This window comes from Leptopilina boulardi, unplaced genomic scaffold (assembly GCF_019393585.1).
Source record: "Leptopilina boulardi isolate dan_hultmark-lab unplaced genomic scaffold, ZJU_Lbou_2.1 LbouV2_367, whole genome shotgun sequence".
Taxonomy (NCBI): Eukaryota; Metazoa; Arthropoda; class Insecta; order Hymenoptera; family Figitidae; genus Leptopilina; species Leptopilina boulardi.
The window spans coordinates 1,582,987-1,608,243 of NW_026137937.1; the positions used below are offsets into that span (position 1 = coordinate 1,582,987).

The window sequence follows — 25,257 nt, forward strand, 5'->3', positions numbered from 1 at the left end:
CTCAAAATGAGTAGCGTATACTATACTCATTTTGAAGTGCAGCAAAAATGATCTGGTTTAACTTATTTTGAGTTTTTAGTGAAATGTTTCAAATTGAATCCAGTCAGGTTAATTTTGGGTTCGAGATTAATGTTAAATTATTATCGTGGACAAACAAATAATTACTTAGAAAAATATTAAATAAAATAATTGTTTTTAATAAACAAACGTATAGCCTTAAACTTTAATTCTCAAAGTTGATTTACACAAATTAACGAAATTAAATAATATAATTTTTGGGTTAAGAATCTGGTTGACGTCACTGACACCCCCATTAAAATTTCGAGATTAATTAAAAATAATTTATAAAAACAACCACTTTGAAATGTTTCCCTGTTCCCTCATATATTTTCCCCAATTATTCATTATCTAGTATGAAACACTTGCTTTTAGCCACTAAATCCAATATACGACGCACTAATCACATTCAACGAATATTTTTACAGTTTTTCTATAGAGATTTATTTTGAGTAACGTGAAGTTGTTTGTTAACTCATTTTGATATACATCAGATCTCATAATGAGATACAGCAAAAATGAGTTCAGTTTTTTTCTGTGAATATTGGCTATACCAATGATTGGCAATTTCGTGATCATCACAAGTTTTTACCAATCGCGGTCCGCTATTGAGTACCAATATTAATCATAATAATTGTATTAAGGGCTTTTGACTGACTTAAAATTGTCAACGGATTCATTTGAATTTCTGCACAGGACAATTTAGTACCTTATATTATATAGGTATTAAATTAATACCTTTCGTTTTACAGTGAAATTATTGTCCGAATAACTAAACGGAAAAAAATATATATTAACTTTTGCTATTTACAAAGTACTAATAAACTGTCAAGAATTTATGCGCATTTCTGTGGTAACTTTTGCTCCGGAAATAGAAAAAATTAATATATATCAATAGTAAAGTTTACTCCATAGAAATAGTCATTTTTAATACGGAAGTTATATAACAAAAGTTACTTTACTATTTCCCCCATTTTTCTCCGTGTATATATATTATATACTAGTAAATTTTTGTAACCTTAGTAAGCTTCGTCGTTTGGCAATTTCTGCTTACATCAGGAAATAAGAAAAAAAATTCACATTTTTTTTTAGAAAGGGATTACAATGAATCGAAAATGTTACGAAAGGATCAAAAGTCTTAATATATAAAAGGGCATAAAACAATAATAGTGACAGACGCTGTAAATATATTTATACTATAATAATGCTATAATAATGTAGCTATCCTACAGTGAACTGCCTAGAGGGCAAAAAGCCCTTTCCCACAATCTAACAATAAATTTCCCCATTAGAATGTATGTTGACGTGCGTACAATATAGGGTTGGAACCATTCTACAATCACTATATATATATATATATATATATATATATATATATATATATATATATATATATATATATATATTACTATTCTTACCCCTATAAATACATTTTGAAACTTTAAAAAATATTTATTTTGCTCCAAAAGTTATCGTCATTTTGATTTTTGAAGCATTAATATTCAAATAAAGATTTTTGAATGTTTAAAAATGCATGTTAAAATCTAAGAATACCCGAGTCGAAATTTGCATCGTCTTTAGCTTCTTTTAGAACCTGAATATGCCCTGTTTTAGATCATTTAGACTCCCATAGGCCCTCCTTTACTTTGAATAAAGAAATTAATTATTGTTAACATTTTTAAATAAAAATGTTGTCTTCTAAAGTGTTTTTTGTTTTTCAAGGGAAAATAGTATATTAATTATACAATTTGTCTTCTCCAGTTCTAAACATTATGGCACATCGGCTAAAAGAAACTGGCGAATGGCTTCTTCAAATAGCTCCCCTTCTCATTTTGTATATATTCGTCTCTCGCGTGTTATTATATCTCATGTAGAACTCTTATTGTTAACGATCGTTAAAACTTGAGTATGCACTTACTATACTTGTCCGTTGAACAAGCAATAAAATCCCGCGTAATAAAGCACATTCATGCATATATATATATGTTTAAGTGGTACATGAAAAAAGAATTTTGGTTATACGCAAATTGCTGCGGAACACTGTGCGCACATGAGCATATATAAAAGTGTAAATGAGGAATCGTAAATACCATTTCTGGTATATAGTGATTGTCATACAAATTTACGAACTTTAATGATTCTGATAAATTAGTGATAGAGGGAATTTATTGTCGAGTTTAGTATTTAAAAAAGGTATAGATGGGATATATATATATATTTTTTTTATCGTGTTCCTTGGATCGGTACGGATGAGTTTAATTGAACCTTCTTTATGTGAAATGTATGTAAATTTGATATATAAAAATCACTCGAGAGAAAAGATTTTTCAACTATATAATTAATTATTGAAAAAATTTTTACAATTTTCAATATTTTTTTTCTTTAATGATTATCAATAATAAAGATAAACTATTTTCAAAACCCCCAACCTCAAAAAGGGGAAATTCCCCCAACTCCAATCTGAAAAAGGAATATTCTTCAAGTCTAAGTTCAAAAAAGGGAATCCCCCACCCCAAACTCAAAAGGGGAAACTCACCCTCATCCATCTCAAAAAGGGGAAATTCCCCCTCCCCCAACCTCAAAAAGGAAAATTCTCCCAACACCAAATCTCAAAATTGGGAAGTTTCCTCCTCCCCCAACCTTAAAATGGAGAAATTCTCTGATCCCCAATCTCAAAAAGGGCAATCTCCCCCTTCACCTACCTTAAAAAGAGAAAATTTCCCCCATACCCGACCTTTAAAAGGAAAAATTCCCCCACCCCTAACCTCTAAAATTTAAATTCCCCCACCACCTAATCTCAAAAGGGAAATTCCCCCCTCCCCCAACCTCAAAAAGGAGAAATTTGCCCAACCACCCATTCTCAAAAAAGGAAATTCCCCCAAACCCCCCAATCTCAAAATAGCTACTAAGGAAAACCGGAGTAATGTTAGTTTATTTATTTTGTTTTAAAATTCTTTCTTAAATTTAAATTTTTCCTTTTTTTCTTATTTTTTTGTAAACCTGTTTGTTCAAAATAATTTAAATTGTGGGCCTTGCTAAAAATATGCTATTAAATTTCACAATGGGCCCCACATTGTATAGTTGACGACAAAAGTTATTTATGGAACTTGGCAAACAATTCATTTTAAGGTGTTGAATAATAATTTATCAAATATAACATTGACTTAGTTAATTAATTTCTCTTTTAAATTAAACAATGCGATTATTCAATATTCAATTTTTTTCAGTTCAGTTTTTTTATATCAAAAAATGGTTATAAGAATATTAAACTCATAAAGGCGATAAAACTTATATTACTCTATACGACCGTAAGACATGAAACTTTCAAAGTGCGATTTTAATAGGAATATTAATTACCTGTTATCGGTAGATACGTCTACAACTACAGATATATAATTGATTTACCGCGGATTAATTAATTTTACGATTTTTCATATGAGTTAAATAGAAACGTCTAATATACATATATTTACATAGAAACGTTTCTTCAATATATGCAAAGATAATGTGTATTTTCGTATCTTTAGATATAATTTCAAGTTAATGAAACTATATAATATATAAAATAGTATATATGCCTTACGTAATTTGTAGACTTATGGTGTTTTAGATTTTAACCAATATACCTTTCGTATAAGTCATTAAAAATAATTTTAAAAAATTTAGATTTATATATATATAGGGACGAATTTATATTTTTATCTGATAAAGATGATCTGCGCGTTTCAAATAAGAATATAAACTTTCTTTTGCGTATATAATAATTATTTGTATAATGAGGCGTGGATGGGATATATATCTTGGAAAAATAAATATATTGACTTACAAAATATGATTTCATCGATAATTGACGTAGGTGTTGAAAGATGGTAATCACAAATTGATAAATTGCTTTTGTGTGCGCAGAAATAATATATACAAACATACTTAAGTTTGATATATATAATATTAACATCAGATGAGTCAATAAATTTTCTTTTCTTTTAAAAAATATTATTTACATATTCGACAAAAAAAAAAAAAATTATTTACACAGTACAATTCACGCCTTTCAAAATTTCGTTGATATAACTAAAAAAAATTACAAATTTTAAATATTAATATAAACGAATATTTCAAAAAGAAATAAACAAAATTTATTGTTTTTAACGAACCGTTATATTTTTCTCTAACAATAGGGGGTCCCTGGGAATTTTTAATAAATTTAAAAAATCTTAATTTTCAAAAAATATGAAATTTAAATTGTATATATCTACTGTTTCTTTTGCTTCGTTTTCTTTTTAACGAAGGATCAGACCAAATGAGCAGATCAAGTCAGCAGGGGAGACTTCTCACCCCCTTTCGTCTTTGCCCTGTGCTGTGTATAGAACTCGAAGCAAGAGCAAGAGAGAGAAAGCACGATCATTATTCTAGCGTGCGATTTGTAAACGGGTTCTATTTATGGGACTGCAAACTTTATAATCAGCCGCCGCAGGGCGACGACTTATTTAGAATAATTAATGCGAAGTACGGCCCTCTCACGCTCTTTCTATACCAATGAAAATGACTCTATCCCCACCAAAATCCCCGCCGAGGGGAAACGAAGGCGGTCCTGGGGAACCTGAGCCGCCCACGATTCTCCCGGTCGCGCGCGACTTGTTATATTCTCTCAATCTGACATACGGTGAGTCTGGCTGGACTCTCAAAAGAATTTTTTTATCCCAGCTTCCTCACGTATAACTATATCCTTTTCAAGTCCTTATGCATATACATACATACACATATATATATATATATATATATTCATCTTTATGGTAGCGTCGTGAAAATTTGTGTTATTCTTTATTTTTGAAAGAGAGATAGAGAGAGAAAGTTGAAGACTAAATTGCCCTATGTGTGTGATGGAGTCTTTGCAAATCAAGGTGTGCGCGGTACTTACAAATAAATAACTTCATTAGCGAATAATTGCACGGGATATGATGTCTTTTATGAATTGAAAAACTCTTTCATGTTGTTTCAATCACAAATGTCTTTTCTGAATTGCAAAAATTAACTTCTAGTTATGTTCCTCCATTTTCTATATTATCCCACTTATTTTACAAAATAACAGCATTTTTTAGATTCGGTTTAATTTTGGAATTTGTCTTTTCTGAACTAAAAATATTAATATAATTAGAGCAATTTCAAAATGTTCAATATTTTAATCAATTTTTAGGCTCTACTTTAAATGTAAATGTGGAAAAAAGAGAACGAACCCATTTTAGGCATAGCTAAAGAGGGTCTGTTTAACCCTACTTTACCCCTAGGAAAGTTGGCCTTAAATTTAAAAATTTATAAAAAATTACATGAAATTAGTAGCACCATCTGCACTGTAAAAAGAAGTATCTATTATTTTAAGAAGTTTTGGTAGCATTTTCAGTGAGCGATACTAGCGCCTTGCGGAGAAACTGTTGCAACTCAGGTGAGAAATGAATTATTACAAATGGCGGACATGTGAGTTAAGTTAAGTTGTGTTCCAGCCAGGCGGACATATGTGAATTTAATAGATCTGCACAAGCGTTTTATGTTTAACAGACGAAAACGGTAAAAATTCTATGGAGTTGCAACATTTTCACATTACAATATAAATATAGGTACTCCAAACGCTAACTATAAGAAAGACGTCAAAAAGAAAAGAAAAATCGTCATTATACTTTCTACGAAAAGTGGAAGCAGATCCTTATTCTACTCCGTGATAACGGCGGCTGTATTAAAAAAACTTGCGCGCATGACTGATATATGCGAGCGTCCAACCTATAATTGAGATTAGGTCAGATGCTTGTTCGCGTAATTCAAATCTCCCTTTCTGACGCACACACAAAAAACTGTACTCAAAAGTATAGTACTGTACTACTCAAAATGAGTAGCGTACACTACTCATTTTGAAGTGCAACAGAAATGATCTGGTTTGACTCATTTTAAGTTTTTAGCGATGTCAAATAAATACTTAGAAAAATATTAAATAAAATAATTATTTTTAATAAACAAACGTATAACCTTAAACATTAATTCTCAAAGTTGATTTACCCAAATTAACGAAATTAAATAATGCAGAATTTTTAGCTTAAGAATATCTTGTTGACGTCACTGACGCCCCCATTAGAAATTCGAAATTAATTAAAAATAATTTATAAATACAACCACTTTGAAATGTTTCCCTGTTCTCTCATATATTTTCCCCAATTATTCATTATCTAGTATGAAACACTTGCTTTTAGCCATACTGAATCCAATACGACGCACTATATCACATTCAACGAATATTTTTACAGTTTATCTATAGGTTCATTTTGAGTAACGTATGAAGTTGTATGTTAACTCATTTTAATGCATCAGATCTCATAATGAGATGCAGCAAAAATGAGTTCATTTTTTTTCTGTATATATAATAAATCTCTTCTATTAATCAAAAATTTATAAGGTAATTTTTTCTTCATGTTTCCAAAAACTATATTCCAATATTCTAAATTATATATATTGAATGATGAACGATCCATTAATTCGAAATTTCAATCTAATTGGAGAAAAGTGTTTAACTGGGGAATGTAAACTAATGAATTAACGAATATAATGTAAACTTAATTCGTTTTCGATATAGATCGCCCCTTAATGGGACATATGTAACGAAATTTGTGGATAATTTTCTAATATATAAAAAATATAGAAACTGTAAGAAATGAAATAAAATGGACATTATGATGAGTAAGACAAGGGACACACCCCAACAGAGGAATATTCTTTATAAGCCGTGATGATTCCCCTAATCGAGTTTATAAACACTCAACAACCACACCCACTCTAACGGAGGGAAAGAGGTATATAGGGAAGGGGGATGGTTCACCCCCAAATGTGTCTCGTATCCAAGCATATATACATATACTGTCGACTCGTGTTCGTGGTTTGTACGCGTATTTATTAGTCTACAAGCTGCACTGAGATAACGTACACCCGGTACACGCGAAGATAACCGCACCCCAGGGAACCCGCTGCTGCTTATAAACCGTTCTAACACGATGGGGAACCGCAAAGCATTCCGTACTGATTTATCGGTGGGGAGGTGATAAACGAGGCGAGTTCATCTCTTTCGGGATTCTCTCTCTCTCTCTCTCTCTCTTTATATATATGCATACATACATATATACTTTATATTTGCATATGTGTGTGGCATCGCAACTCGGCAAGAATAAACTGTCGTCGCGCGTTCCTTATTCGTTTGTACACGCTTTGCTTGTATGCGCGCTAATTAATGGTCTTGTTACGTACGCTCGTTCGGAAAATGTTATTTTTATATGAACTCACTATATGGCTTTTAAAAGAGTTCATAAATGGTATCACATCCCTAATGAATAATTCATATGTATGAATTAGAGGTGGATTCTTTTTTTTCTTCATTTTTTTTTTTTGGAAACCTCAATATATTGATTTCTATCATGCGATTGGGAAACAATTTTTTTGTATATTATAGTTTCAAAATAAACTGATAACTATATGTACTGTACTATTTCTTATGTAATTTTTTAATAATTACAAAATTTATAACTGTACATATGTATATATACTTTCTAAATCCGAGTTATATATAGTCACTTTTGACTATAACTTTCTGTGCACGCCGATTTTTTCATTAAATAAATTAATTACCGTACGGTTTCTAATTTATTTATAATAACTGATTCTTAGTCAAAAATAGCTAATTGGTAGTAGACAACTACTAATTCGATTATTAATTTAGCTTCACTAAATGAATTAGTGTGTAGTATATAGTCACCGGTACATAGGCCAATACTACAAGGTCCTACATATTTTTTTTCTCGAATGACGACACGAAAAGAAAACAAAGTGCAGCTTTGGCAGCCTTTTCCAATAAATTAAAATATTTACCTTAATAACGTACGAATTTTCAGCTTCAAGGAGATGTTCTTTCAAACTAAATAGCCCTCGGAGATCCCTACTTTGAAGTTAAATTTCCATTCAGAAAATGTGAAAAATAACCTTAAAAATAGACCGAGTTCTAAAAAGTCTGCGTAAATTTTTCCCTTATCTTTGAAGTACATATACGCATGACACCACAAGCCATAGAGGATAGAGTCTGCAAGAAGAAAAATTAAAACACTGTCAGCGTTATACTATAACATATATAGTTAAATTTTTAACCGGTCGGTAATATAGAAAGCTATAAAGAATTTCATTTCCAAATTTAACAAAAATAAGTGTGGCATCGAGACTAAACCTAAGGTAATCGAATAACACAAAAATCTTGAAAATATATAACATATGTTACTCGGCGTCGATGTACTAACAAAGATAATTCAAAATATTTAAATTGAATAAAGAAATATGAAAAATTTTTACAATTGCATGATTTGAAAATTTTTTTGGATTTTGTGCATAAAAATAATATATTATATATGTATATATATTTAATCCTCTAGCTATTTTGTAATAACCAGCGGGGTTATGTACCCTTGAATATGTTTCGTTATTTTTTTCTCGCACAGCCTCTAATTATGATTAAGGAACACTATATATATATATATAGGTATATAAAAGCAGATTCGAAATTCCTCAAGTCTGATATCGAATCGTGTAATATAAATCACCTTCATTTTCGAGGCGCAGGAATAGATTATCACTGAATAAGACCCGCAAACCTATCGTTAATGTCAGGTCTTAATGCTCCTCGGAATTATTATGATTAACTGGGTAATACTCGTGATTTACTGTATCTAGATATAATATTCTCTTTTTCTTTTTTATAATCAAAAAATGAAACGTACAATATATCATATGGAAGGAAATTCTAAATTTGAAATAGTGCTTCATTTGTCGCTTTTATTCACATATATATTTATGAATATACATATGTTATATTCATGAATATATATACTATGATTTTATATATAGTTATTAAATTACGAAATTCTTCATTTCCACTGATTTCAAGTTAAATTGCTCAATTTGTTCCGCACAAAATTTCCACATACGCAAACGCAGTTATATACCGCGTGGTATATATATTGTATATTGGATACCATTGGACTTCCATTTTCTATATATTAATTTGTTTTTTAGATATATTTTTATAATTCAAATGTTTATATTTTTGTAATTTTAATATTTTTTAATAGAACACCCAAAAAAAAGTAATCTTATATTCAGAGGATAATTCCTCTTCTAATATCCTCTTCTAATAATGTAATCGTTTGATCCCTTTCCCTGGATATGATAGTTGTGAAGTTGTTTTTTAACCTTTCAATTTTAATATTTCTGGTAAAATGTCAACAAAAAGGACAAAAAAATGGATTTGCTTTATTAAAAATACAGAAAATATAGTTAAATTCAAATTAAATGAATATTTTTAACGCTATTTTTAGATTTAAAAAAATTTGGATATTTCTTGTGAAATTTTACTACCCTATATTTTTGAATCTTTCGAATTTTTTAAATCTTTTTATTTATTTTTTTAAAAAAGTTTTAAAACGTTAAATAATTTCATATATGAAATTTTTTTCTGTCCTATAAAAAATGTTAACTTTTAAACATATCATCATGTTTTAAAATTATTTTTGCGCTGAAAATCTCTTTGATCATTACAACTGATTAATGAAAACTTATTTTTTGTATTTTAATTATCAATATAAAATGTTGATAATTAACCAAAAACATGACATTGTTAATGTTATATTAAAAATCAATTTTTATTATTATATTGAAGTGAACTATTATAATTTTACTTAATTTTAATTTAAAAATGTATTTTCTGCAAAGATTTTATTATTTGATTGAAATTATAAATATTTTATTGATGGCTTTGACATTAAAAACAATTTTACGAGGTTTGGATGTCAACATTTAATTTAAGAGGAAAATCCTCTTAAATGAAGAATAATAATTTTGATACCAAAATTAAGAGGAAAATATGCATTTATTTTAGAGGAATCCTCTAGATTGAAAATTACTTTTTTTAGGGTGAATAATAAAATTTTTATTGCCTCTGGTTTAGACAACACAATTGAAAACGATTCGATAAAAAAATTAATTCATGTAACAATAATAATAAAGACACTGTTTTTTAGAAGAATTAATTTGGATCAGATTGTTTCACATACATATATTTATAAGTAGAAAAAACAATCTTCTTGAATCGATATTTAGGTTAACCTTCGAAAATCTTTTGTTCATTTCGGCGCCGTCGAATAAAATAGTTACACATATTTTCTTAAAGTTTCAGTTTCTTGTATGTATATTTATATGTTAAAGGGCCATTTTTATGTCAACCGATTCGCCTCGGTTGATGGTGCAGGTGCGTCTCTCGGAAGGAACTGTGTGTATGTATATATATATATAGGCATCCCGCACAATTTGGGAAAAGCGTTCGTTTGGAAAACACAATTCGTTCCATTTGGATTGTTATCACCGGAAAGGTGGACACTTTGAAAAGCGCCGATATTTCGTTACGGTTATACTCTTTACCCCTTGAAGAAAACCGATTCTTTTTCTATAACACATAACGAGACTTCCCTACTGGGAGCAGGTACCTTATGTTCATTTATATAGTATATATATATGTCGCTAAGATGACACAAAAAGCAAATGTTTTCTCGAAAAATAAATAAAATGTAAAAAAACATTTGGAAATAGGGATAATGTATATAAATAAATAAATAAATATATATAGAGAGAGAAATGTATTTAAAAACACAAAATGATGAGGTTTTCTATTCATCGTCATACTTCTTCTTCTTCTTCTTCTTCTTATTCTTCATCATTGTCATCCTTTTCTCTCGGCAGAAAAATTATTGACTGTTTACAAATACTATGGAATTATTTTTCTTGTTTAATATATATATCGTCCTTTTCATTTTGTAGAAAAAGAAGAAGAAGAGGATATAAGGTATAAAATTTTGTATAAATTAAAGTTCAATGTAAATATTTATCTCAATAAAAATTCAATTTACACTTTTATTCAATTGGGCTCAAAATAATTATAATTCTGCTTTATAAAATTCGATTAAGTATAGACATATTCGCGGCTTTATAAAATTCGAACGAACTGGAAAATTTTAGTACTCTATAATATTTAAGGGAATATATTATACTTATATTTTGTCTATTATGTTGAGATTGTTTCCTTTATAATTGAAGACAAGACTGTATATATGCTCGTGGGCAAAAATCTTTACATGGGAATTAGATTCGTATATCACAATACCACCTTCGCCAGAGATTAATGAGATCAGGGAGGGAACATGAATTTCATACGCCGACGGCAAATAAGTTCCCTCTGATAATTAATAATGGCTGCCACTCCGCCGTTCTTGCGTGGAGGTTTAACAATACTGATCGCGCGAAAGAACAAGATCGTTTCTTTTGATCTTTATTTTATTATTACTTATTTTTGCGCAAAGAATAGACTAATCGCTCTTACTCTTTATATATATGTTATTGAAGAGAGTGTGCGCGCAGTTAATAAGTTTGTTCAACTCATGGTCAGAAGTTAATTAAAATATAAAATTTACGCATTTTGTACAATTTTTTAAATAAACAATTTCAATTCTATATGTTGTAAAATTTTTGATTTTGTTTCCTTTTGTTTCATAAAGGCTATATTAGGACAAATTCTTTGTAAGAAAAGAATCAAAATTCTTTTTCCAAATGAAGACCTTCAGTATAGGTTGAAAATAACAAGTGAAGCAAGAATTTACGATTCTTGCTGTTCTTTTTTTTATCAATTATCCAAACAAGAGCCACCTGACACTTTGTTAAAAAAGAAAATAGCCTTCGTAAAAGAGAAGGTAATGGGGTGAACGAAAAAGGATATAAGTAATAAAGCAATAAATCAGCAAACATGGTTTCAATTACAGTTTGCAGCTTCCTTTACAAGATACTATGTATAGTAGAGCAGTCAATCTTTCAGCGCAGGGAATTGAAGGTCGAGAACATAAAGGACGATCCTGTGTGTCTCATTGTGCATTGCGGTGAGAGTTTCCATGGGCTCACCAGTTGAAATCAGTCGGGATCCTGGTCAAGGAAGAAGGGTTTGTTTATACTGAGACTTGACGGGGGATCACATTGTTATCGTGGCCCTGTGACCAATTGCACGCCTCCAGAGATGAAACTACCGGAGACGAAAAACATTAAATAAGTCAAAGAGAGAGAAAGAGAGATAAAGTAGTCATCTTTTTCACCGAATAACGATTGCAAAAGTAACTTTTCTTTTAGGAATGAAAATACACATAGCGGATGTGGATCCTGAGATACTGCGAGACAGGTAGCTATATACATATACAGGTATAACAGGTAGACAGAGAGTATGGTCTCATTTTACTGTGAAAGCACAACGAGGATGAGACCTCGGGGACTTTATCCTGTGGAGATAATCTGATTTTCCGTGACTGAGTTGAGACGTCAAAACTTTCTTGACCCGGTTGTCTTTTACTGTATATATGTGTCCGACAACAAATTTACCATGCTGTGAAAAGACGAAGAAAAAAATTGACTTTTCGTATATATATATACACATACAGTATTCAGGATTAGTCTTGGAATTTCATGACTATCAAAAACGGTTTTACATTTTCTAAAGAAATCCATTTAAAATGTACGAAAATATTTTTTCCGTTAAAAATCATATATATTCATAGAATATAAATACGGAAGTGATTAATATTTTCATTTGAAATGAGCAAAAACTCAACTGTGAAATTAGTAAATTTTATAATGATTGATATAGAACCCAGGCAAGATTTATTTTTTTTTCAAATTCGTTTCGGTTTATCTAAAATTTCTATTTCTTTTATATACTAATAAAGAAAAAATTATTATCATCACAGTTAAATAAATATATATAAATTCAGAATTAGCAACATGTGAATATTAAAGATTAAAAATTTGACTTTCCAGAAATTTGAAAAGTGTGAAAAAGTATTTTTCCTAAAAGATTATAGGGAATCCTTATGGAGATAATCTTTTAAAGCTTCGGATTTTTGACAACTTTAGCCGATAATCGCATCGAGCTTGGTGTAAAATTCCAACGCCTTAAAATTTATTTAACCGAAGATTATCTTATACTCAAAAAGTCAAAATTCTTGTTTAGAGAACGTACTGACTTCTTATATATTTGACAGAAAGAAGAAAATGTTACGGGTGTCTTAACAGAAATTTTAAAAATCGGCTTAAAATTTTGACTTACGGCTTTTCGCACATTTTAGGAAAACCCCATTGCGTGCTTATTTTACAATACAGAAAAAATACACAACACATATATATATATATTTTATAACATAAAAATAGTAATTTTTAAATTTTTTAAAAAATTTATGATTGACATTAATTATGTTATTAATTTTAACAGTATACTAAGATTTTTTAATTTGTATAAAGAATCACTCATTAAGAAAATTGAAACTCTCATATATAATAGTGGTTTGAATTGCACCACAAGTGAAGTCAATTATACTTCTCTAATTAATTAACTAAATTACGATGTAAATTAACATTGAAATTAAGTTGAGTAAAGAGAAAATTCCGTTCCAACATTGTCGAGATCCGAGTACTTTATTGCAAAAAGCATGTTTCTTGAATCAAAAAAGAGTTGAAAAAGGAAATACCTAATAGGCACATACACACACACACAGGCGCAAGTTAGAAGAAACCAAGTGCGAAAAGATTGCTAACCGTGAGTGGAACAAAACTTGTGATCTGTTTTGACGCCGGATGTCAGGAGGGCGTCGAGGCATGACGTGGAAAATACAAACAAACTTGAAAGCCCCCTTCTCTCTCTCTCCCGCACACAAGTGTAATCCGTGACGAAAGATTTTGATCTAAAACCCGAGGCCATGGAAATGAGATTTAGCGATTTTAACAAGGAAGAATTCACCCATTTTCTGCACACCAAGAGAGTGGGTCAGGGTCGACTTTTCACTTTTCTTTTTAAATTTTAAATGCATGCATATGGCGTAGAAAATTAACTTTGACATTCCTATTTTATCGTGTTTTCAATATTTTGCCAGGAACCATTTTAAGCTTTTCTAAAAGATCGCGTTTTCAATAGCAAGAGAAACTTTAAATTCTATATATAGAGAGAAAAATAATCTGTTATTGGTATATATATATGCGCCTTTTTCGGTAAATGTTCCCGAATTTTATGCATCATTTTGTTTGGGTCAACAACAGCAACAACAAAAATGTTACTACCAAAATAAATAACAAACATTTTCTTTTGTAAGAAAAAAAAAAATTTCTTATAAAGATCCAGAAAATCTTCACTTGATATATATGTACTCAAAAAATATTATATACTAAAACCTCAAGTAAAAATAAAATAAATATGAAGATAAATTCGTAAATTATTCTTCTCAATGGAGCATATCGTGTATATATATATATATTATATATATACATTCGAAACGATTCAGGTAGTATGTGTGAAATTTTGCACCTCCTCGCATGCAATAAAGCACAGGATCATTTAAATGAGTAATAAAAATGAAAATTACACCTTGTCGGACACCTCGTTTGCGGACGCAATCCAAATTTCTTTATGCATTGTAAATGGCCTGAGGATGATGTGAGTCGCAATTCTCGGAAAATAATTAAGCTCTGTTGAAAAAAAACTTGTATATAAGGTCTCATATATATATACTCATATAGATCCAAGTTAGTGAGCACAACCCTTTTATATATACATATATCCCATTAAAAACAAACACAGTTCTCGTTAGATGTATTTTCGAGTTCTAGCCCAGAGAGCTTTAGCATCAAAAGAGAGAGAGGGAGAGAGAGAGAGGATAATGCGAATTGACGTTGAATCCAAAAAGCAAAGACGAAGTCTAAAAAAAGAAGCAAAAGATCATTGGAAGATAATGCGATAAATTACTGCTCTTATGATGCAGAAAGCCGCGGGTTGAGAACCCCTCGGTCGACGTGTGTGGTCCGCTCTGGCGGCGAGGTGCCGACACTCGAAGATTCCCCCCTTTTAGCTCTTTCTCTCTCCACCTTCTTTCTTCCTCGTTGCATTTTCTTCTTGTTTTGTTTCGCCATGCCTCTCTTTCATTGTTTGTTGTCTCTCTCTCATGTGAAATTGTGTTTCTTGCTTACTTGCTTTGCCATCTCTTTCTCTCTCTCTCTCTCTCTCTCTCTCTCTCTCTCTTGCTTCATCTCTCGCACGTCATTATATTCCGGCGCTCGGCACGAATCTACTTTAGGAGCACACACAGAGTCCTCTTGCTCTTATATATGCCCCAGCATCCTTTTCGCACGAGTTGAACACGATATATTGCCTTCTTTGGTCCTCTCATTGGTTTTCGGGCTTATTACCCCAACGACTAATCCTATCCTTCTTTCGCTCGTTAGCCTCGCTTCGTTTGTACACTCAGGTGCTTATACTTACAATTCCTCTTGCTGTTATAAAGTTCGCCTTCTCCATGAGAGATCGCGAGGTCCCGCGTTCTTCCATCGACGCGCGTGTGTACCTTTGCGCCCAACGAAAACACCCCGACCGACATTTCACCGTGTGCTAAGGAGAACAAGAGTTAAAAAAAAAAAAAAATTCGACAAACACGAGAGAGAGAGAAAAAGAGAGATACTTCAAGAAAAACATCCAACTATATAATCAACATTCTTATATTTGCTTCACATTTTATTTAACAAATCTCTTTTTAAGTTTAATATTTAATTTTTCTTTTCGGTAGAAAAATAAGTGATCAGGGCCGAAACCATTATAACGAAAATTTGGAGTGTTTATCCCAGTTACTATAGCAATGGTATTATATATATATATATAGCAATGCTTACGGTTACTATAGTAATAGTTACTATGAAAACAGTATTATTATTGCATTGGTTACTATATATAAACGGTTACTATATACCAACAGTATTATTATAGGGCAGCGATTACTATGGCAACGGTTACTATATGGCAAAGAATATATACGACATAGAAAAATATGAGAGAAGCAGGCGCATAGCGCCATCATTGCAGGGTTTCGTGGCCTACTAAGGTAACGTATACTACCATGGTAACGGTTGTCATGATAACGGTTGCTATAGTAACTGTTACCATGACAACCATACGAGTGTACGACAGACAGACGGACGCCAAAGCGAAACTATAGGGCTTTTGGGATTGAATCAAGCCACGAAACTCTAAAAAAACCTACTGGTCTCAAAATGAGTAGTGTATACGCTATACTCATTTTGAAGTACAATAAAAATGAGACAAGATTTTTTTCAAATTTTTATAACACTTTATTTTTAAAATATTCTTTATAACTTCATGATCTCCATTTTGTTTTTGTTGTTGTTTTATTCTAAACTGTTTTTTCTATATAGCAAACGTTGTCATATATATATATGAACAAAATGGAGATCATGAAGCTCAAAGAATATTTTAAAAATAAAATATATAAATTTGAAAAAAATGAAAAATTAAACAAGTAGCAAAAAAGATACTTTTATCAATAAGGCATTATTTTTTTTTTAATTATTATTATTATTCGACAAAAAAAAAATTTTTCAAAAAAATAAAAAATATTTATACTTTTTCTATATACTCTCATAAAATTACTAAAAAAAAATTCAATTTTTGCAGAATATAATCTTACCAAATTGCGTGTGTTATTCATATATCCTTTGAAAAATGTTTTGAAGAAAAAAAAATTATCGTTTTTTTCAAGGATCTTGAATAAATATACCTAACATATAATATATATATATATATGTGTTATATACAAAGAATGAAGTAAATTTTGTAATCATCTCAAGAATATATTCTTTTCTGAGAAAAGATTCCTGTCCGACTATATATATACGTGGATATAATGTCATTCAAAGAATGAGTAAAGGGTCAAACTCGCATTACCGCCCTAGCACAATTTACATTTTCTTAATAAGACCATTTATGAAAATAAGGTGTTCGCACGAATCCTCTTATCGAAGTCGGTTAACCATCGCCACTGTTTTCAACTTCTACCCATTGATTATCTCACTCCACTCTTATTCATATATATATATATATATACATATATATAGTATATATCCTTCTGCAGGTGTTGAGCTGGTTTGCTTCAACTTGGAAGTACACACATTTAAAATACATGTTAAGTTAAAAAGGCGAAACGTCGTAAAGAGTAAGAGAAGTAAGTATAAGTATAGACATTCTTATGCGCGGTATACTTCTCTTAGTAAGAGAAAACGATTCAATCGATCCTGATCTCCCCTCTCAATATTTCTTTCAACTTCTTTCTCATACTATTTTTCTTTTATTTTTTTCTTCATTTTCCTTATTCATTCTCGTTGTTATTTTACTCACCATATATTTTACTCGTAGCTTCATTATCTACTTTTCCATTTTATATCTTATTATATTCTTCAATTTATTTTTAGATTTCTTTTACATTGCAATTTACTCAAAAACTATAGAGAATGTGTAAAAAGTGATATGAATTTTGTTTATACGCAGGGTATTCCAAAAGTATGGAAACTTGCAAATATCTTGAAAAGTACGAATTTTTGTAAAAAATGTTCAAGACAAAATTTGTTCCAAACAAAAAGATGTACATCTTTGAAACCAAAAAATTGGGCCCTAAAATGAAAAAAGTGGTTTTCTTAAATGAGACCACTAATTTTCAGTATGAAATTCGTAATCCCCATGAACTTCTGCGTTCAGACATGTGGTATAAGTGCTCAAAATATTGGGCCTAATCCAAGATATTGGGTCCAAAATTTATCTACAGATAAATAAATTTTAAAAAATCGCATCTTGAAAGGATTTTGAGATCACAGGATTAGAAATTGGATGCTAATTTTCAAATTGGGCATAGAGCCCAATGTAAGATTCCGCGGCCCAATGTGAGGCCCACAGTAAAAAAAATTAGTTGTTTTAAATAAAACCCATTAATTTTCAGTATCCAATTCGTAATCCCCATGAATTTCTGGGTTTAGACTTGTAGTAAAAATGACAAAAATATTGGGACCAATGTCTCGAATTAGGCCCAACATTTTTCGTTAAATAAATAAATTTAAAAAATCGCATCTTTAGGGGTTTTTGGGGTCACAGGATTAGAAATTCGAAGCTAATTTTTAAATTGTACACAAAGCCCAATGTAAGATTCCGCGGCCCAATGTGAGGCCCACATTAAAAAAAATTAGTTGTTTAAATAAAACCCACTAATTTTCAGTATCCATTTCAGAATCGTTATGAAATTCTGGGTTTAATTTGTAGTACAAAAGCCAAATAATTTTGGACCCAATATCTTGGATTGGGCCCAATATTTTGGACAGTTATACCACATGTCTGAACGCAGAATTTCATAGGGATTACGAATTTGATACTGAAAATTAGTGTTCTTATTTAAGAAAATCACTTTTTTCATCACAGAAAATTAAAAGGCATTAAAATAAGCTGCAACGCTTCTTATTTTAATCCAATTTTGCTTATTTTAATCCATTTTGGTATTAAAATAAGCAAAATTGGATTAAAATAAGAAGCGTTGCAGCTTATTTTAATGCCTTTTAATTTTCTGTGATTGTAGGGTCCAACATTGGGCTCCGGGTCCAATTTTTTGGTTTCAAAGATGTACATCTTTTTGTTTGGAACAACTTTTGTCTTGAACATTTTTTACAAAAATTCGTACTTTTCAAGATATTTGCAAGTTTCCATACTTTTGGAACACCCTTATATTCCTCAATAGATTTCAGTTTTAGGATTTCGTGGACCAGGGCCGAAAGCCCTTATAGTTTCGCTTTGGCGTCCGTCCGTCCGTCGTACACTCGTAAGGTTGCCATGGTAACAGTTACCATAGCAACCGTTTCCATATGGTAACCGTTACCATGGTAGTAAACGTTACCTTAGCAGGCCACAAAACCCTGCAATGGAGGCGCAATACGCCTGCTTCTTTCATATTTAAAAAATTTTTTAATTCAAATTTAGAGAGTGCATCTTTTTATATTATTCTTAATTTCCTTAATTTTCTAATTCCCTAAATTTAGAATTACTGAAATTAAATTATCGAGGGATAAAAATAGTGAGTGAGTTAAAAGACTCTTGAGAGAAAAGTTAAAAAAAAGAATCAAGAGTGTATAAATAACAAACTTAAGTGCAAAAGAAGAAAATACCGATAGTTCAAAAGTTACCTTTATCCCCAATTTAATTTTTTTTCACTATATTCAGTTTGATATATATTTTTTCTTCTTCGTTATTCTTCGTTTCCCCCTATTTTTTTTAATCCTCTCCTAAAGGTTCTCTTTGTCCTGCTTTACCGGAGCACATCCCGCAAGATTGCGTCACGCTACTTCTCCGTCGCTCTAACAAGGTGCAGTTTTTACGGGTTCGCAACATAATTGGCCTCTCATTTGCATAGATTCACGGGGCCGACGAAATCGAGGAGTCGCGAGTGCGCATGTGCTTTATAAAACAGTCAGAGGAATGCACAGTCAACCTCATTAGTGCCACGAGTGTGATACTCCTCTTGTTATTCTCACCGTCGTTTAAATGCTCTAAAACTCTGTGAATATAAGTATATATATAGCGTTCATTAGTTGCGCAACAAAGTTTATAGTTTCACAAAAACATGTTGTTGGCCTCAATTTTTTTGATCAAAAATTGTCCTCTTCGTATCACTTACATTATATCTCATTTTTTATTAATTTCAAATAAATTTTTAATTAAATTTAAATATTTAAGGTATAAATCTGTAAATCACAATTTTTGGTGACAGCGGTGGGATTATTGGCAACTATAAATATTATTAATAATGTGGATTACATCCGCGTAAATTTTCATATATAAATATAATAAAGGAAATAAATCGAATGTGACCTTTCGTGGCCTGCAAAGTATTCAAGATCGTTTTGAATTTATTGCCTGATAATCATGACAATGATCGTTCGTTGAATCGTTCATTCAAAATTAAGGACCTGCAGTTAATTCGCGTGACTCTATGGCGCACATTATCAACGTCCACTTGGGTATATATATATATATATAATTGTACTCAAGGAACAAAGTTTGATACACAACCTACGCGCCATTTATTACCGCGAAACCTCTATCTCTATTGCTTGTGCGAGCAGTTATATGATGGATAATAAGCTCCGAACCATTGACCCGAGAATAGCACGTATTATCGTAACAAAAATGGGCTCGTGCGATAAAGCTATCGTCAATCTTCTAAAAATGATTGCTGCACCCCATATAACCTTCCATAAAAGGTGGGCAATATCATTTTAAATGTAGGTCGAAGGTCAATCTATATATATATATGTATAAAAAAAACTAAGTCAGGTAATAGAACGTCTGATTATTATAAACATATATAGTATTGGGTATTTTACGAGAAAGGTGGTTGGACAATTTAGCATTGTGCAAATCACGTAAGCAAACGATCACATGGTGTTAAAAAAGCCGTAAAGTGCGAAAAAATTAAATTTTCCTTTTTAGGTGATTCTGATAGGAAAATTAATGAGAGAATCACTGTCTAAATCTGAATTAGTAAAAAAAAATTAGTGACTCACTTTTTGCTTTAGAATTAGTTAAATTTTACTAATTGTTAGTAAAACTTACTAATAATTAGTAAAATTTTACTAATTTAGAAGCAAAAAGTGAGTCACTAATTCAAATTAGTAAACATTTTTACTAATTCAGATTTAGAGAGCAGGCGCACACAGAAAAAAACTGAACTCAGAATGATGCGTGTAGGCGGCTCATTTTGATGTGCAACAAAAATGAACCAGGTTGGTGGCGCCACTGTCTATGTCGTTGAGCATTGGCTCATTTTGATTTGCATCAAAAATGAGACAAGGTTATTTCTGTGCATGGTTATGGTAACGGTTGTCATAGAATCGGTTGTTATGGTAACGTACGAGTGCGTACGACGGATGGACGGACGAAGGGTAAGGATGCAGGATGTTTTTCAAATCACCGAAAATTAAAAGGCATTAAAATAAGCTGCAACGCTTATTATTTTAATCCAATTTTGCTTATTTTAATACCAAAATGGATTAAAAGTAAGCAAAATTGGATTAAAATAATAAGCGTTGCAGCTTATTTTAATGCCTTTTAATTTTCTGTGATGAGGTAGAAAAGGAAGGAGCGATGTTTCTGTCCTTTTCTATCTCACTTGAATCATATCCTGCACACTGTTCCGTCTTTTCTTGTGCGAACGCCCTAAAGGGCTTTCCGGCCTGAGCCACAAAACCCTAAAAACGCAGATAAATATTTTTTAACATTTTTTCACTTTATTCTTTCAAATTGTCCGTCTGAATGTGAAAAAAACGAAGATAAAAAAATTTCTCATTGATAATATAGAAAATAAATGGAGAAAATGTATTTAATGCAATCTGTAATAACTGTAACATTTTATTATATGTTTTGGGTGAATGCTATCAATATATAATGTTTGTTACGCCATATGTTATAATATCCTAATATATACATAACAACCCCATAATGCATTGATCCTTTATACCGCATATTATATTCTCTGGTCTATAATGTACGATTTCGAATAATGATTCCATGTTGGGAAAACATCATCGTAATCCTATAGTCCAAACAGTACAATTTATCTAACAATGTGTTCTATATTATATCCCATTTTCTCATAATTTCAGGGAATGAAACGTATATTGTATATATATATATATATATACCAAAGATCATTTACTGATATTCTCAACAGATATATATATATATCGATAATAGTTTTTGCGCTGCTTTTCCGATTATAATTTATTATTATACCAAAAACTATACACTTCGTTATACCTTTCATTGTTTGTTACCATTTCTTAATTATATAATACAAGAATACAAATATTCCTTTGTTTCAAAATAAAAAAAAAATCTATTGATCTTAATATCAGAAAATCAAAAGATAGAGATTAAAATTACTTGTATAATAGAGAATGTTTTCTTACATATTTCGAAGTCAGAGATTTTGAGAGGTATTTCTAAGGGTGTGTATGTGTGGGTTGAGTTAATATTTTTCAAAGCTTTTAATATGGGTTGAAAAGTGAAAAGGGAAAACAAATCACGACGCGTGCCTAACATACCAGACCCTTCGTAGGTCACACCCTTATGTAAAATGCTTAAGTAACTCCCTTTTGCCTTATAAGCCTATATGTAGTATGTATACACGAGGAAAATATTTATCCTAGTACCCTTGGGACAAATTCACTTAACAGTTTCGCGTATGCGTATATCATCTTCAAAAGTGGCTATTAACTTTTCTCAAAGAAAATATATGCTTTGTCACTAAAGGATTCTTCACTCCCTTATTACATATATATATAATATAGTGTTAAAATTATTAAATGAAAATAGATTTCAATTATAAATATTGACATTTAATAATAAAGAAAATTTTTAAAAAAATCCCAGAATATCTACTACTTTTTGTACTATTATTTACATACTCTGTAAATCTGAATCAGTAGAAATTTTACTAATTCAATCAGTATTTTTCATTTTAATTGAAGTTTCATTTATTTTTTAAAATTTAATACTAATATAATTAGTGAATATGCATCAAGCAATAGAAAATAACTTATGTAAAATGGTAATTTGTATATAACATAACCTTTAAAATTAACTATTAAATCAGTAGATTTTGCGGCCGCCGCCATATATTTATATTACTGATTCAATCAATAATTGATATTTTACTAATTGAATCAGTAAATTTCTACTAATTGTCAGTTGCTCAATTCTCGCTATGACAATTAGTAGATTTCTACTGCTAATCAGTAAAATATGACTGATTCAGATTTAGAGAGTACATTAGTGATTTAGATTAATATACATAAGATTTAGAAAATATATTTTTCTTATTACAATTTGAATGATTTAATAGATACGGATTCTGCGGTGATTTATATAAAGTAATTTATATAATAGTGAGATTTACAGAGTAAAAGAGACTTCATAAAATTAAAACGTGATTCTATAATATATATTATTTATAAATAAAGAAGCCGGTTAAAATTGATATCATAGTCACGCGATAGGGTTCTTAACCTGAAATTAGAGGTGAAAAATGTACATGAAATAAGACTTGAAGTTCTATATTAGAGGATTTTAATTATTTCGGAGAGGATTAAGAAAAGCATTTGTATATCAAATATATATTTAAGGTGATTTGTTGTGATTTCACATGTAAATATTCTCCGCAGGTTTTTTCGCAAAATATTTGATAGATTGAGTTAAAATTTTGTGGAGATCTAAAAAATAATATGTGTAATGATTTTGTTGTCAAGTTTCAGATTTAGGGTCAAAAAATTTATTCTACAAATATATTGTCTGTTGCAATGACTAAAATCGTATTATTAAATTTTACTCAAGTACGCGATTTTTTAAAATAAATTATAAATAAACTATTTTTGAGTTCTCCACAGAATTTTAGCTCTATCTATGTATCAAATATTTTACGAATTGGGGAGGGAAATTTTAGAGTACAATTTTCTTTAATAATTTTCTTTCAAATTTCGTTTTCTTTGAATTGGTAAAATTTAACTAATTCATAAGCAAAAAGTGCGAGTAACTACTATAATCCGCACATTAGTAAAAATTTTGACTAATTCACTGAAAAAAACTTCTAATTAGAATAACCAGAATTCTGGTTATTACAACTATAATTCTGGTTAGGGTATATTTAACATTGTGATTCTAGTTAGGTTAACGCGAGAATTCTGGTTATTTTAACGAGAATTCTAGTTAATGCAACTAGAACTCTGGTTAACTTAACTCTTTTAGAAAATCTTAAAGAAGTAGCAGAATAATGTTTGTTATATTTGCAAACAGCAAATACTGTTTTTAATGTTTCTTATTTTTAATAATTTTTTCTTAAAAAAAAGAAACAAAATACAAATAAGAGAAATACACGGAAAGAAAGTTTGTAGCAATATTTGATATTATGGTGTTACTTTTTAGTATATTTGGTTACAATTGCGGAACATTTTGGCATGATAACGATTTTCGATACTATTTTTAAGAATGATTGAGATTAAAATAAGAATATTTAATATAGTTGGAAAGAAAATTTGATATAATATTTACGAAATCTGAAATCTTTTTATTGAAACACAAAAATGTCAAATTTTAATAAGCTCTTTATCAATTTTTCTAACCAAATATTTCAAATTTCGTAATTAGAATTCTATAAAATGATATAATTATTTCAGATTTTGATATATTTGATATGAAAATTGAAAAAGAAATATCAAAGTTAACGAGATTCGACGAAATTTGCCGAAGTTGAACGTTCGGAATTACCCGATCCTCACCGAGTGGTAACGAAGACTGACGAAGCTCTTTAGACAAGCCCCTTTTTACCATTATCTTGATACAGACCTGAATTTCTTTTATATAATTAATTTCGAAGATTTTACAATAAATCAGTAAAAAAAATTGTTCTTCAAAAAATAATAAAATATTTAATTATTTCCCAATAAATAATGATTTTTATTTATATTTTTAAACATGTTTTGATATAATTTCACCTTTCTCATAAGCGGTGAAAAATGTGTCTGGTTAGTATATAAGAATGGTCACATCAGTTTTTCACATGAGCGTAAATTTGTATATGAAGCGTTATTTTGCGAATGTTATACGTATTATCGTTAGTATAGGTTAGGAATAAAAATAAGCCAATCGATGTAAAACAATGAGGTGTATGTGTGTGTGCATTTATAAGTTCATATCCTCGTCTATCCTCGAGATCAGAAAGAGATAAAACTTTGGCGTAGAATCTGTTGGTGTTTCTGTTGTCATATGTCACAACTGAACCACTTCGAATTTTTAGTATAGTTTTAACAAATTTCGAAATAATCTTTCCAAATTTTCATATAAATTTAGTAAATAACGAAGTGCGCGTCAATTTAACTTACTTCTGGTTTTTCGTATAAATTTATCAATTTACGAAATAATAATTTCAATTATAATATGATTTTTAAGATTAACAAAATTTTTTATCTTTTCATTTATTTTTCTAAACCAAAAGTAAAATTTTGCGTCTATTTCTGCGTGAAAGACTTTTGATTGAAAAAAAAGATTATAATCATTATTATTATTCTCATATTGAACAACAAACCGATTAATCTGATAAAAGTATGAAGTAATTTAGCGTAACGGAAAAAAGCAATTCTAGAAATAAATTGCAGATAATCGAAAGAGGTTTTGAT

The 25,257-nt window shown here is 30.2% G+C and overlaps 1 protein-coding gene across 2 annotated transcripts in view; it reads right to left on the bottom strand.

Annotated features, from left to right (window-relative positions):
• Positions 1-25,257, bottom strand: part of LOC127287022 (uncharacterized) — a 442,987-nt gene that overhangs the window by 383,947 nt on the left and 33,783 nt on the right. For both annotated transcript variants that reach the window (XM_051313719.1, XM_051313718.1), the window contains exon 3: positions 7,957-8,164. The gene's annotated coding sequence lies outside the window, so the exon portion shown is untranslated. The remainder of the gene's footprint in view (positions 1-7,956; positions 8,165-25,257) is intronic.